The sequence below is a fragment of the Lissotriton vulgaris genome, chromosome 12 (genome assembly GCF_964263255.1).
Source record: "Lissotriton vulgaris chromosome 12, aLisVul1.2, whole genome shotgun sequence".
In the NCBI taxonomy this organism is placed as follows: Eukaryota; Metazoa; Chordata; class Amphibia; order Caudata; family Salamandridae; genus Lissotriton; species Lissotriton vulgaris.
Window position 1 is genome coordinate 384,445,332 of NC_141700.1, and position 16,164 is coordinate 384,461,495.

The following is a 16,164-nucleotide window of genomic DNA, read 5'->3' on the forward strand; positions in this document are numbered from 1 at the left end:
TATTTCAGGTTATTGCATCGCTCCATATGGATGAAGTCTAGCTGAATTAATTCAAAGGGACATGAAGGGGGAGCAAAATGGCCAGGAGGTGTAGGGGTTCCTTTTCCAGGGTTGTACATCATACATATAATACAATTCTTAACCAATCTCTCAGTACATTTAGTAATACCATCATTCTTCCACACCGGGGACAACAACTTGCAAATACCTTTCACACTAATATGCGCTAACCCATGTGCCATCGTCACAACAGCTAACACATACGCGTCTGGCAACATCCATCTCTTATGCTCCGACAAATCAATCCAACAGCCATTCGCATCCAACTTTCCCGTACTTTCTTTCCACTTCGTCTTTTCAGTCTCGGTGGCCTCATTCTGAATCGCTTTCACACTCTCAATAGTGTCCTCACACATACTCGTTTCTGTAGGCCACCTTACCGAACTCGTCACATACATTCTCGTGCTAAGGTTCCGGGCAGTCTCCTTAGCAGTCTCATCCGCAAACGCATTCCCACGACCAACATCATCCGTCACCTTACGATGCGCACTACATTTAACAATCGCCACCTGCTTAGGCAAAATGAGTGCATCCAAAAGATCATTCACAAGTTGTCCATGCTGAATCTTAGTGCCATGCGATGTCATGAAACCTCTCTCTCGCCACAATCGTCCAAAGCTATGCGCGACGCCAAAAGCATATTGGCTGTCGGTAAACACATTCACCCGTTTCCCTTTCGACAACACACACGCTCTAGTCAAAGCAATCAGCTCTGCAGCCTGAGCAGAATTCTGATTCAATCTCGCAGCTTCCACAACAGTATTCAAAGTTACCACAGCATACGCGGTCGTTACATCACCATTCGGCAATTTAAAACACGACCCATCCACATACAGAGTCCCATCGGGATTTTCCAAAGGAGTATTTTTCAGGTCTACACGACCTTTGGTTTCCTCTTCTGTTCGTAAGTAGCAGTCGTGAGCTGCTACTTCATCTGATTCCATACTGATTGGTAACAAAGTCGCCGGATTCAGGACGTTACAGCGTTTTATTTGAATGCGACTTGCCAAAAGCGTCAATTCATACCCAGACAACCTTGCACTCGTCAAGTGCTGAGTTTTAGTACGATTCAAGAGAGTGTCAACTGCATGCGGAACCATCACCGTAAGCATATTATCCATGACCAATCCTGCAGATTGTCGGATGGACACCGCAGCTGCCGCTGTTGCCCTCAGACAACTCGGCAATGCTCTAGCTACTGGGTCCAAGGTCGAGGAAAAATATGCGCATGGACGCTGCTTACCACCGAATTGTTGTGTCAAAACACTCAACGCACAACCTTCCCTCTCGTGAACGTATAGTGTAAACGGCTTACTGTAGTCAGGGGTACCTAACACAGGGGCCGAACACAATGCGTCACGCAGTTCAGAAAAACTTTTCTGACATTCTTCCGTCCATGGCAAAGGAGTTGGAACATCCTTGCACGTAAGAGCCACCAATGGTTTCGCTAGCAATGAAAAAATCGGAATCCATTGCCTGCAGTATGACGTGATACCTAAAAAGGCACGCACATCTCTCTGAGTTGTTGGCACAGTCATTCGAGCAATCGCTGCAATTCTCTCTGGGGTCAACCTTCTTCCCTCCTTTGACAATAAGTGACCTAGGTACGTTACTTCTTGACAATAATATTGAAGTTTAGAAGGTGACACCTTGTGATGTAAGTCACAGAGATGTTGCAACAACGACACCGTAGCAATTCTACAAATGTCCTGAGTGTCTGCAGCCACCAATAAGTCATCGACATATTGGATCAAGGCCGCACCGGCCGGCAACACAAACGCATCAAGTTGGCCCTTCAAGGCTTGACTGTATATCGATGGACTCTCACAGTAGCCCTGAGGAGCACGTTTAAACCGGAAGCTGCGGCCTCCAAGAGAGAAACCGAAAAGATCTCTACTCTCTTCAGCAATCGGTATGCTGAAGAACGCATTCTTCAGATCGATCACTGAAAACCAAGATGCAGAAGCTGGAATCAGAGTGAGAAGTGCCGTGATGTCAGGCACCACAGGGAACTGAGGAACCACAATTTTATTTACCTCCCGTAAATCGATAACAAAGCGATAAACAGGGGGTTTCGATGGATCAGTGCGCTTCAAAATGGGCAGTACAGGGCTATTGCACACGTTTCCCCGAGTCTCCTCGATAACGTCTTTCCCAATCAAATCGTAGATGATGGCTAACAGTGCTCGTTCACCATCAAGGGAGATACGATACTGGGGAATACGTGGCAAATGCACATTATTTTTCAAGTGCACAACATATGGGGAGATATCAAGCAGGCTCACGTCGTTGGGACCTGTCGCCCACAAAGATGCAGGAAGAGAACTCAATTCCGGTGGAAGCTTATCGAGAGACAAGTACATCGGAGAGATAACTCTCTCACCCAACGTAAGCTTCACTCCTGCAGGAGAACAATACAAAGTCGCATACAGACGTTTTAGCAAATCCAGGCCCAAAAGATTTTCACCACAACCAGTGGTCAAAATCAACGGAGCTTTCAACTCACGAGGCCCAATTGTAAGGGGCAAAGGGCACGAAACCGGATTGCTAACAGGGGCGCCAGAGAATCCAACGGAAACATTTGTTAAGCCAGACAAAGGTGCGCCAGGGAGTTTCGAATGCATGATAGAACTTTTTGCTGCACCAGTGTCCAACAGAAAAGGCTCAACGACGCCCGAGGTGGCAACTGCGACGTAAGGCCCTCTCTGATCAACCGGAACTGATACTACTCACTCTCTTTGTTCATGGCTGTCCTAGTAATTACCGTCATCAACATTGTGATCAACATAATAATCGTCTACATTGTACTGTGCAGATCTGCTTTGCGATGATCCACGTTGATCAAAACAATTGTTGGAATCAGAAGAATTATTGGAACGATCAGTTTGGACACCACGACCTCTACCACGTGATGCTTGTTGGGGGCCGCTACGACCTCCTCTAGAGGAATTGCCGCTGTTTCGATCACGCAAAACCGGACAATCGAATTTCAGATGACCCTCGTTCCGACAATAGGCACACTGATTGTACCCCAACGAAGATCTATCAGAAGAGGAATCATTCCGAGATTGCGATCTGTTCGACTGAGACTGTGACCTACTCCGCTGTTGCGAATCGTTTTGATTCGAACGGGGAGGATACGCCTGCTGCAACAACACTTTTGTTTTGAGTTCTTTCGTCTTCTTATCAGCGCGATCATTCTCTTCTTTCTCTCTGTTCTCATATTATTGTGCTGTGGCCAATATTTGAGCAGAAGTAGAAACGGCCCATGCACTCTCAGAATTTTTCAACTTGTTGCTCAAGTCAGGCAACAAGTTAGAGACAAACTTGTCCACGAACAACCTCTGACCACCCTCGGTACCCATATCCTGACCACTATGATCGATGAATGCCTCCTCAAATCTCGTAAAGAAATCAGAGACACTCTCGTCCTTCTTCTGTTTACAAGCAGACAACTTATCCCAATTTACTTTCATGGCTGGCATAAGCGTTTTCATTAGGGTAATGATTCTCTGAGGGAGATCTGTAATAAGTTGTTCAGGTTTAGCCCCACCAACTTGTCGTGTATCTGCCGCAATAAGAGCAGCCCAATCACCACCTAATTCTGCCGCATGGTTTTCCTGACGAATCTTTGCCCATACAGGTTGCGGAACGATATTGCCAAACAGCATATCGATATCGGCAAGATTCATTATCGTAGCATCCACGAGCTGTGATAATTCTTTATAATACCCTGCAGGATTTTTGCGAGGGTCAGGCAAAGATTGCTTCACCTGTAAAACTTCTGATCGTTTCCATGGAAGATGGATCCACACTCTCTGAAAGTGCGGCAGAACGATAGGAACGGCATTAGCGTCACCTGGCATCCACACTGGAGGAACCTCTCGCATAGGATACTGACCAGGTGCTCCTAGCGGTCCTTCAATATCTTCTACAAACAATGCTCGAGGCATTATAGAAGGACGAAGAGACAGCAATTGCTCGACTGCACGTCGAACAGCATCAGATCTCACTTGTCAGCTTTGAGGTGGTGTATTTTTATTTGAGGGAAATTTTCATCTGTGCTTCCTCTCCCATCTGAGAACTATGAAGCTGCTGTACCTCTCTCTCATGTCCCTTCAAAGAGACAAGTGACACACTCACTCATTCACTCAGCAAACATGTATGCTCTGGCATTTGCATCTTGCTGTTTACTTTCCAATCACCCCCCCTTCACCACAAATACAGGCCAGCCATTCCTCATTACTCATTCACTCAGTCAACTTAGTCCTTCACTCCGTAGGCCCTCTAAAACCAACATGAACAAGAAGTATGTCAGCAAACAAAAGAAAAGCCTTGGTGTGCTCTTATGTTCATACTACGGCCCTCTAGTAACACCATACACCAATTGCAGCATAATATTGGGACTGAGAAGAGGGCTATCCTATGCAAATAATGTACTTCCATGCTTACTTTCTTCTGAGATGGTGGCTGGTTTGCGCTGTGATACCTCCTCAAACATATGCTCTTCAGCCAAATTCAAAAGCAGTCTATCTTAGGCTAAGGATTTTACCACTCGAAGGTCGCACCTGGGGACATCCCCCTCATTTAGCAGGGTCCCAAATTGCCTGCAGCCATACTCTATATAGAACCAGGGCATTCGGGGGCATTTAAAGCCCCAGTTCCAGGCCAGCCCAGCCCAGCGCTGTTCGTAATGTAATGCTCCATCCCTTCACCTGCTGCAGTAGGCATGATACAGACCTGCTGAAGCAAAGGCCTACTCTGCTCTTTTCTGCCTCTTGAAGAAAACAACCTTTCTAGCTTCTTATTGCACCTAATAAAGGGAGTTTCACTTGCCTCATACTTTACCCATCATTTCATTAGCCAGAGCTCATACTTCACCTATATTCATAGCTAACCTCACAGGCACCAAACCCCTGATTTCAGAGATTGGCTCACACCAAAATGAACAAGGATTTGCAATGGAATAGGTCTCACATTCACACAAGTTTGAGCTATTGGCATTGTATTTTTTTTTTACCAGACTTTAATGAGAACCATGACATCATATCAATGTACAGATTAATACAGAAGGTCTTTTTTTCTAGATACAGCTACAAAAGACACATTGCACGAGTTTACTATACGGTCATTCGTACAGTACAACTGAAAATGTACTGCAAATACTTTCAAGTAATAGCTATAGGTTCCGAGAACATTGCAGCAGTGTCATATGAACATCCGTAACATAAGTTTTAAATGGTTCTCTGCACACACTTGTTTTTATGCCAAATATACTTTATTTAATCAATGTTGATTTTGTGCTGCTCCAACCGTTGCACTTGGTCAGAGTGCCAAAAGTATAAGTAGTTAATGATCTGGTCAGGAGACCCTTACCAGGAGAATGTACGCACTTTTCAGGGCACTACTGCGGTTCCTTATCTATGCTAATTAATGCAGTTTTTCTTCAATACCGATCATAAATCATCATATCCATAATTCATCTGTGCTTTATTTTCAGAATTATTCAATTTCTTTAGTGAACTGCAGTCCACTGCACATTATATAGACATCATATTGTTGTTATAATCCATAAATTCAAACACCCAATGCATTTGGACCCTTCCTCAGTGGTAAAAAAATAGTAAACAAGAAGTTATTCAGTCAAAGTTTCCAAATGCATAATACACATATTAGTATCTTGTGCCAAAAATACAAAGTTAAAACCTCAACTAAATCATCCTGTACATATCATAATCTCTGTCCTTGATGTAAAAGGGGTTACCTGCTCAAAAAAGCGAATGAGTTTGCTAAGCCGCTTTCATCTCGCCACAATGAGCCTTACTCTTCTGACTTTAAGGTGGCTCTTGCCTCTGGAAAAAAATGCACTGTTTAAGCCTACCGCAACAGTCCTGCCGACTGCGCGTGGAGATATTAAAAACTTATACGCCCCCGTTCAGCGCGGTTGAAAAAGTGAACTCTAACCCAAGAGTTTCATGGATTCTGACTGCGCTGTTATGGTAAAGAATAGACGCGCTCACTTACTTCTTCTTTCAAGTTAATAGACTCGAGATCCAAAACAGAATCCGCCCGCTCAGAAATTTAAAATGCTCTCCTCTACATTTCCGCGTGATATGCAACATGACTAAATCACGTGACAGGTCACCGCAGTGTGTTTAAAGGAGCCGGTTTCCCAGCTTGTGAATGCGCTAATTAAAATTGCAAAAGCAAACAATAAAAAAGCAAGTTTGAGTGAAAATAGGGGACAAGGCGGCTCGCCTGCAAATACACTACCCCATATGGATAAGTACTTAAAGGTTAATAAACCTGACATCATCTCCTATGATATAGTTAAAACTTCATTCCTATTAAATGCTGTAGTGTCTGTGGTGTCGTGACTAGGCCCCACACAGGCATAAAAGGAGACCACACGTGTACTATGGTAGTGGTCAGTCAAGTGCCTGCCACGCCCAGGGTCCTGGGCCTTTTATTAACTTAACAACGTGCTCTCCGTCCCCACGTCGGGCGGAGCCATTGAACACACGCTTAAGGAGGGGGAGGTGACATGCACTGTAACGCTATTCGTGGGCCTGGGTGGTTGCGCCCACTCCCACAACACTACAGTGTCAATCCCTCATGTTACATGATCAACAACCAATGTACACCAAAAAGTATATAAACAATCAAAGTAAACATTCAGAGAAAACATGCTAGTTCAATCCGATCGTTCAACTCGAACTGTTGTATAGAGTTAAATTTTTTGATCCAGAGAAATTTAGTTCTTAGCAGCTGTTTATGTGGATCAATGCCTGGACACATTTTCAAAGATTCTAGTATTGTAAATCTTAATTGAGACACATTTTGTCCTGATTCCAACCAATGCATGGCTACAGACGATTTTTCATTTTTCAGTCTTATATTACTCTTATGTTCAGTTATTGGTATTTAAAGTTTCCTTTCAGGGATTCCTACATAGATTTTACCACAAGGACACTTAATAGCATATACTACGTTCTTAGTGTCACAAGTACTCGTGTGTTTAAGGTAAATTCTGTAACCTTTTGAAGGATGTACTAGTTCATTGCCTTTTATTACATTGTTACAATGAGTACAGTTTCCACAAGTTAACATGCCTTTGAATTTAATAGATGGTTCTTTCGTAGCCTTCTTCGATAGTAATTCCTTTAAGTTCTTTGAGCGTTGAAACGCAAATATCATTTTGTATTTGTGTGGGGTGGTGGAGAAGCAGACCAGGATGCGCAGGTATCTGTTTAAGTGGTTTATTGTCAACAAGACGTTATCGGGGATAAAGTCTGTAGGTGCTAGAGTCTTTTCAACAAAAGTCTTTACACAGGGGTTAAGCACTCTTTTCGGTGCAAGGAATTCTGGTACTTGTAGTACGGCTTCAGCGCTCCTCTTGTACTTCTAGCGACGTTGGGAACTTGAGCACTAGGGTTGGTGGCCGGCGCTCGTTGATACCAAAAAGAAAAGAAGAAACAAAAGAACCCTGTAAGGGTGTGGTTCACAATCTACAGCTTTTGGTGCAGGGAATCAGGGGAAGTGTGGGGAACTGTCACCTCTACCGTCACCAGTGTTTTATGCCTTGCACTGCCTTATTACGCTGAAGACGGCTCCGGCTCTAGGTCTCCCGTTTTTTCCCCGCCCTTAGATCCCTCCAGTGCGCGGCCCCAGACCGAGGAAATACGCCCCCGTACCTTGTGGAGCCATGTCCCAGTGAACGACTGCTTCCTCCGGCGGCTTACCATTTGAGGATCTCCGCCCCACGTGACCTGTTCAACTCCTCTGGGAAGCCTGACGCTTTAAAGGGCCAGCACTCCCCGGGCAAGCTCTGTAAATACATGAGAGGAGACGGGGAAAGATAATGGGGAAAACGTTCCAATGCAGGGGTTCCGGACTGCTCATCCTCACACACCCCTACCCCAGTTTGTTCACGATCGGGGAACAATGGAAAACGTGAAAGGAAGTCAGCATTCGCATTCTCCGCACTCTTCCGATGGATTACCTCAAAAGAGTAGGGCTGTAAGGAGAGGAACCACCTGAGAATGCGTGGATTGTTCCCCTTATTGCGACTCATCCATAGCAACGGGGCATGGTCCGTAAAGAGCAGGAAGTGGGCACCTTCCAGATAATACCAGAGTTTCTCAATTGCCCACTTGATGGCGAGGCACTCCTTCTCAATTATAGGGTACTTCTGCTCCCTAGGAAATAGATTCCGACTGATGAAAAGGATAGGATGTTCAATGCCTTCAGGTGAAGCTTGAGATGACACAGCACCCAGACCATGTTCGGATGCGTCTGTGTGTAAATGTAAATGTATGTAAATGTAATTTGGATTTGTATAGCGCCTATCACCCAGGGGTCTCTAAGCGCTGTGTGAATTCCGCTGTGGAGCCCTTCCTGCCTGTTCCTGTGAGGTGTCCACTCTTGGGCACCCCCAAGGTGAAGCCAAGCATCCTAGCGTTGTTAGGGCCGGTGTGGAGATTAAGCAAGCTACTGCCCAGAGTTGCTGAGTGGAACCCATGATTAGAGTAGGCACCGAGGCGAGAATTATCGGGTCCGTGGACATTGAGCCCAAGACCCTGCCGCGACGGGCATTGAACCCTGTTCCGGACCAGACCTCTGACTCAGGGTCTGCCGCTCTAATCGGTGAGCCACACTTCTCTGTGTTGTAGGAAGGGTTTTGAGAAATCAGGAGAGCGGAGAACAGGAGCAGTTGTTATGGCCGTTTTTAAATCCTGAAAAGCCTTCCTAGCACCAGGTGTGGGTTGGTGGAGGTCCCTGTTCTTGACATTCTTTTGGAGTAAATCAGTCAAGGGTGTTGCTAGTTCAGAGTATTGAGGTATGAAGCGCTTGTAATACCCAAGGAGCCCCAGGAACGCTCTAACTTCTTTTTTTGTGGATGGAAAAGGGGCCTCCACTATAGCCTTCACCTTCTCTGACTGTGGATCTATGACTCCATTATCCAAGAGATAACCCAGGTATTTTACCATTCTAAACACATCTTTTAATTTTTTTGCATTGATATGCAAACCAGCGGCTTGAAGGACGGCAAATACTTGGGTACAGTGCTCCAGATGGGTGTCCCAGTCAGGGCTGAATATGACTATGTCATCCAGGTAAGCTGAGAAGTATTCCTGGTGGTTTTGCAATACCTGGTTCATTAGTCGTTGGAAAGTGGCAGGTGCCCCATGCAACCCAAAGGGTAGGACCGTGAATTCATACAGGCCGCTAGGGGTAGCGAAGGCAGTCTTTTCTTGGTCCTCCGGTTTGAGTGGTACCTGCCAATAACCTTTGGTAAGGTCAAGAGTAGTAATATACTGAGCCTCTCCTAATTTCTCTATCAGCTCATCCCCCCCAGGGGTGGTGTAGGAATTACACTTAGAGATGGCATTCACAGCGCGAAAATAAATGCAAAAACGGACAGAGCCATCCGGTTTTGGCACTAATACTATAGGGGAAGACCAGTTGCTTTTAATGGTTTGATAACGCCTAAATCCAGCATGCTCTCTACCTCCTTTTCTATTGCCTGCCTCCTTGCAGCCGGTATTCTATATGGCTTTTGTTTCACTATTTTCCCTGGATGAGTGTTGATAGTATGCTCTGCTAGAGTGGTTCTCCCTGGCAAATCAGAGAAGATATGTTCAAAAGGGTTCAGGTGGTTCTGAAGGGTATTCTCCTGTTCCTTGGTTAACTCTGAATTAATGACCAATTGTTTTACTGTAGATGTGGTAGAGGAGAGGTCCTTGACGTGTTGTAGGTCTTGAGGGGGGGCAGCCACTTCTTAAGAAGGTTTATATGGTATAGTTGGCATTTTCTGGGGTTGACTTGTACCTTGTAGGACATTAGTCCGACCGTTTCTGTTACTTTGTAGGGCCCTTGCCACCCTGACTTGGTTTTACTACGGCAGCATGCAAAAGGACCAAAACCCAGTCACCCCCGGACAACTGTCTCCACTTCTTCCCTCTATTGTACAGTAGTTGGTGTTTTGTTTGGGCCTTCTCTAGATTGGAATCAACAAATTCCCTTAGTTTGTGTAGTTTGGAGCGCAGACCCCTGGTATAGTCAAGAAAGGATTTTGTTTCTTCTTCCTTTTCTTGCTCCCAGACCTCTTTAGTAATTTCTAGGAGACTTCTGGGTTCTCTTCCATACAGTAGTTGGAAGGGAGAACATCCTAAGCTTGATTGTACCTGACTCCGTACCACGTATAAGGCCAGTGGAAGCAACATGTCCCACTCTTCCCCTCTACAGATAAGAGTTTCTTTAGGGTTAGTTTAAGAGTGGCGTTGTAGCGTTCACATAGACCATCCGTTTGGGGATGGTAGACTGAGGTCTTGATATGGGAGATGTCCAGGGTTTTACATATTTGGTTCATTAACTTTGAAACAAAAGGGGTCCCCTGATCAGTGAGTATTTCCCTAGGGAACCCAACCCGGGAAAACAGTTCCATCAATTTTTCTGAAATATTCTGGGTTGTAGGAGTTCTTTTTTTTTTTTTTTAATTTTTTGAAACCTTTATTGTGCACAATCAGCAAACAAATACGGGCCCACAACCACCTGGCCGGCCGCGAAACTTTAAGCACTGGTGCAAGCTATACGGTACTTCGGCAGTATAGCAATATTACTAAGCAATCATTTAGAGTTACACTAGACCATACTGTACTGCCGATATGCAGGAGAAATGAGGTTAATTTTAAGTTTTAAAAAGCGTTTACAAAAGTTAGGTCCAGGAGAGCCATAGTCCAGTGAGTCCCACTACAGAACAGGTATACAGCGATCAGCAGGCGAGTTCCATGAGACAAAGGGAACGTTGTAATCAAATCAGCGGCATCGCAGAACTTACGACAGGATAGTTAAGCAAGCAGTACGTCGAACGCCGACACGAACCCACCCAGCTTCAAACCAAACTATAGCCCAAGGACAGAAATGAGACGAGAAAAAGCGGAAGAAAGAAAAAATAAGGCCCATAGAAACAAAAAAACGGACATATAAATCCCCCCACCCTACACGCATGCAGAGGCTACGGCCTGCCCCCCCCCCTTGCAGTGTGTCTGTCGCCCATTAGAGTACCCGAAATATAGAAGCAAGAGATAGGAAAGAAAGAAGAAAGAAGAAAGAAGAACATCCTAGAAAGCCGGAGGAGGGCCAAGTTCAATTATTCCCGGTCTATCCCGCCATGCAATCTACCTCCACCCCATAAACAGAATAAACAATAGCAACCTCAATTACAGTGTTAAATGGGGCGAGACATTCCGGTTCGCACTATCCAACATATATTAAGAGTGTTCTAAACCAAGTTTCCGCCAGCCCGCCAGTCCCAGGTCATACAATGGAGTATCTCAGCCCTGGCCAGAGCGCGACAGTCCCCCTAGAAATGGCGTCCGAGGAGGGCCCGATCCAAACAAAGCCGGAAGGCAAAATGGCCACCATCGAAGAAGAAGGGAGAGATAGGGACAAAATGGATGTCTCCAGGCATCAGCCGAGCCGCAGGCAAGCAGGAGGAGCACCCCCAGACACACAAGACGATATCCATTCCATCGCTGAGAGGAAGGTACTTGCGAGGCAGCATGTTCAAGGGGGTACAGTGTCAGCAATAAAGGAGGTTGGGGATACAACAACATCCCCACAGACAAAGTCTCAATCCCCGTCAAAATCTGAAACATTGTAGCGCCATTAGAGCTGCCGGGCGACCATTCACGGGATTTTCGGCGGCGAGAGATAATCCTCACCTCCCTGTCCTCACTCGGCAATCCGATATCCCCTTCAGTGGTGGACAAAGGCAAATCAGTGCAGCGCTGGGAATTGGCCGGTCGGACCCGTCCCAACAGATGTGCTGTGTCATCCAGCCGTTCGCCCATCTTACAGGAGAGATCACGCCATTCTGACCTGAGCTCGGCAAGTGCAGCAAAAATGTCCCCGCAGGTCGGCTCCGGCTGTGGGCACAATAGCTCTGCAGTCCAAGATGTTGCATTAAGTGTAGCCCCCAGCTCGCTATCAGGCAGGGAGATACTGGTGCGAGGCGAGACGACACTCGTCGCATTAGAGATGGCAGCCGCCATTTCTTCCTCGTCGGGAGGTGCACAATAAGAAGGGGGCGAGCGCAGCACCGAAGGGTTGAAATCCAGGCAGGCGTAACACACGATACTGGAGCGCTGCACAGGAGAGGCCACCGCCGTCATGTTGCAAGTCGGGGGTAATCCAGGGGCGACCCACACAATGGGCGGCGTAGGGCAGCCTCAGCGCCGCTCAGGGGAATGACCGCTGCGGACAACCACTTCTCCACTGTGAGCCGAACTCGTAGAGCGAGGCTCACAGGCGACACAAAAAGGATCCGTCCGATTCTCCCAGCAACGGCGGTGTGGAACAGGGCATCCGCGCACCCCGGGTTCAGCGGGCTGTAGCCGTTCTGGTAGTCTGCGGCGGCAGGGAGCGACGCTGGTCTCAGCCTGGGATACGGAGACCGTCCGACTGGCGCGACGATATCTCCCGGAGTCTGGCAGGTAGGGGCCTCGGAGGAACACTGAAAATGTCAGTGCGTTCGTAGCTTCGTTCCGCTGTGGCTCGATCACGGATTAAAAGGCAGGATGTAGGTGCGGAATGCACAAGCTTGCGGAGCCGGGAATCGAGCGTCCGTTCAGGTCGCCATCTTGGCTCCTCCCCCCGGTTGTAGGAGTTCTTAATGGGAAGGCTTCCGGATACCTCGTAGCATAATCCACCACAACCAAGGCATACACGTGACCCTCTTTAGTGTGTGGAAGGGGCCCAATAAGGTCCATACCAACATGAAATGATGAACTTCATTGATGTTTTTTATTAATTCTAGAATTTGCTAGCTTTTGACTGTTTCTTAAAAATGACTGATTGCATCAAAATAAATAATAAAAAAATATATATATTTTCTATAAAAAGATGAATTGACTGTTACCTATCTGTTGTCTTTGGTCTTGATATTCATTTGATATTGCTCCCCTCTAACCAGAATCGGATCCTGTACAGGACCCCTTATTATCAACCTTGGCAGGGAGTTCTTTTCTTATTGCTCTGTTGATCCCCCCCCCTTCCTGCCTACATCACCTATTGCCCTGGGGAACCCCGTTCTATTGTATACAGACGATGCTTCATACTGAGAGGGAGACGAAGTCAGGCCCAAACAAGTCCAGCGAAGTCCAGAGTGTCCAGACAGTCGAAGTTCAGTGGTTTCTGGTTCAGAATCTTGTCCAAGGAGAATCTAGGGTCCTACAGCCAGGTAAGCCCTTTTGAATCCACGGAAGAGGGTTGGACAGATTCCGGGGACCCTCCTAGGGGAGGGTTTGGACAGTGGGGAGGTTACTCCCATGTTTTTTGTCCAGATTCACACCAGAGCAGAAGCCACCGGACTGGTTTGAACTGGACTATGCACAGGGACACCACATGTGCCCCTCATGCAGACTTTCGGTTGCTGGCAAGCGCACCCACCCAGGCCTAATATACTAAATCTTGTCTGGGAGGTGATCACACCTCCCTGTGACAGGATGCCTATTGTTCTGCCTTCCCCTGTTCGAGCTTGGCTCAGCGGCAGGAGGGCAAAAATGTGTCTCTGGTTGGCAGCAACCATTGTGACTTATAGATTTTAACTGTAGTGACTTCTAGATATAGTGAACCTATATCTTAAGTAAGTGGTGCATGCACCATCTTACACAGGCGGCAATGCCAGGCCTGTACTTCCATTTTGCATGGCCTCTCATGGGTGGCATAATACATGCTTCAGCCCATGGGAGTCCTCTGGGGTAACTATGCCCTGGGTACATGGGTACCATATACTAGGGACTGACAAGGGTACCCCAGTATCCAATCTGGAGTGTACTTAAGTACATAAAATACCAGTTTAGAAAGAAAGCAGATAGGCTGGGTTCCTGATTAGCAGAATCCCAGTCAGACTAGTCAACAACAGTATCACATTTAGCAAAAAGTGGAGGTAACCATAAGACGCAGATCCTACTTTCCTACAGTACCCATAGGAGAAAATGAAAAGCCGGCCTCAGGAACCAAGACATTCTGTTCACTAAAGGAAATCAGTCTTTCCATGCAAAAGCATCTGTTTACTATTAGTGAAAATGATTTGCCAGCATCAGAACATAAAACGTTATTTTCTATAATGGGAGATATTTTGTCCTCCTGTTGGGGGGTAGAGGGTTAGAGATCTCATTTGGGGGAAACATCCTTAACCACGATGTTTGTATAACGGCTTACCTTAACCACGAAGAGTTAACCACGAAGAGGGCTGATCCACGAAGGTCGGAACAACGAAGGACGGAACAACGAAGGGCTGATCCACAAAGGTCGGAACAAAGACTGCTGCTGATGCAATTGGTTTAGAATATAGTTACCTGTTTTAGCCAGTAGATGGTAGTGTTGGCTTGTTGTTCAACGTGGTCAGCCTTTCTCATTTAGATGCGAAAATGTTTTGTCATACAAATGTTTTGATGTGTATTCTAACATTCTAATACACCTGTAGGCTGACTATGCGGAGAATGATTTAATGCCATTGTCAATCAAGTTTTATTGATAGTGAGAGCCCTATGTGACTCCATCTCTATTAGGTGCCGGTATCTCATTGCTATTTCTACTTCAGATAATGAGATTAGTGGCACCTATCATAGAATTGATGTACACCTCATCGGATATTTTGTAATCTAAGCGCAAGGGTCCTGTGTCATACTAGATTTGTCCGGTACTTAACTTATTTAAAATAACAATTGAAAAGAACATTTGCCCTTCAATAATAGTAATTACCAAGCATTCCTTGTAGGACCATATATATCGATCAAATATTATCAATATGCAGCTAATTACTATGCTGGAACTGCAAGTTCCTATTTGCAATTATACGAAAAAAGACACAGAATTAACTTGTTTATTTTAAAGAAAATAGTCTCAGAAATTAGTAATTGGCCATTTAAAGGATTTTCGTTGTTCAGGAAGTCGTTAAAAAATAAGTAGTGGTTCAGAATAGGTCGTTGTTAAACTTTCGTTGTTCAGGAAGTCGTGGTTCAGGCAGTAGTTGTTTAGTCATACAATCCTCATTTGGCCCTTTCCCTGTCATTGGTGTTATGAAACTCAGTGGCCTCCCTGAGTATAATTTCCAATATGTGATAGATTCTAGCATTGTTTTCTTATCACACACAACCAGTGTTTATCCTACATCTAAGGGTTTCGGATCTCTGCAAAAACACAGAAGCACAGAAATGCATTCAAAAAAGGTATTCCTCAGAGCTTGGAATTTGTTTTTTTGTGGGACTGGGATTAAAACATATCTCCCTGTTTTTCACTTTCCAGCTTGTGGTCCGCTTGAGGGATCTACAGTGTCATATGGTTCCTACAAATTAGGAAGGACTGTGTATCCAGACAACATAACTGTCAAAATATGGAAACTGATTCCATACATATCATCAGAATATATTGGCCAAATTCCTAGATAGCTCATAGTGCCCCATCTGCACCCCTAACCTTACCAGGGTACCAGATGGTATCTGCAACCTCAGAACACGACCACTCTAATTTGCCATGGAAATCGTGGAAACAGATCTACCCTTTCGTTGTTACTAAGGCATGCCTAAGGGAGACACAAGAAAGATAGAAATTGACTTTTCAAGCATTTTTTGAAACAATTGTATTGTGGTGTAAAAAGTGTGAGCGCAATTAAGAGTAGGATGAGACAAAGCATTGTAACCAGCTGTGAGAAGGACCCAGGAGTAGACGACAGTCTTGGACGAACGCCGGGAGGGACGCCACCAAACCGGGTCACCTATGGCTGCCATGACACCGGACTACTCCAACCATACTCCTCTGCTGTTTCTTCGCAGGGGACGCGTCGGCGGGAATAACCCGGAAGTGGTGCTTCTGGAATCCGGAAACAATGAGGACGGCCCAATAAAAGAGCGCCTAAGTCAAGAGGCGGGGGCAGGAAAAGGTAGCGCGCAAGAAGAAGCAGACGAAGGACGCCGGATTGAGGAAAGGAGAAAAGAAGACGCGGGACCCGTGAAAGAAGACGCGGGACCCGAGAGACCGGACGCGAGGATTCCAGTGGACCAGGACGAAAATGAAGACAGCTGGTGTGAAGACTGGTGG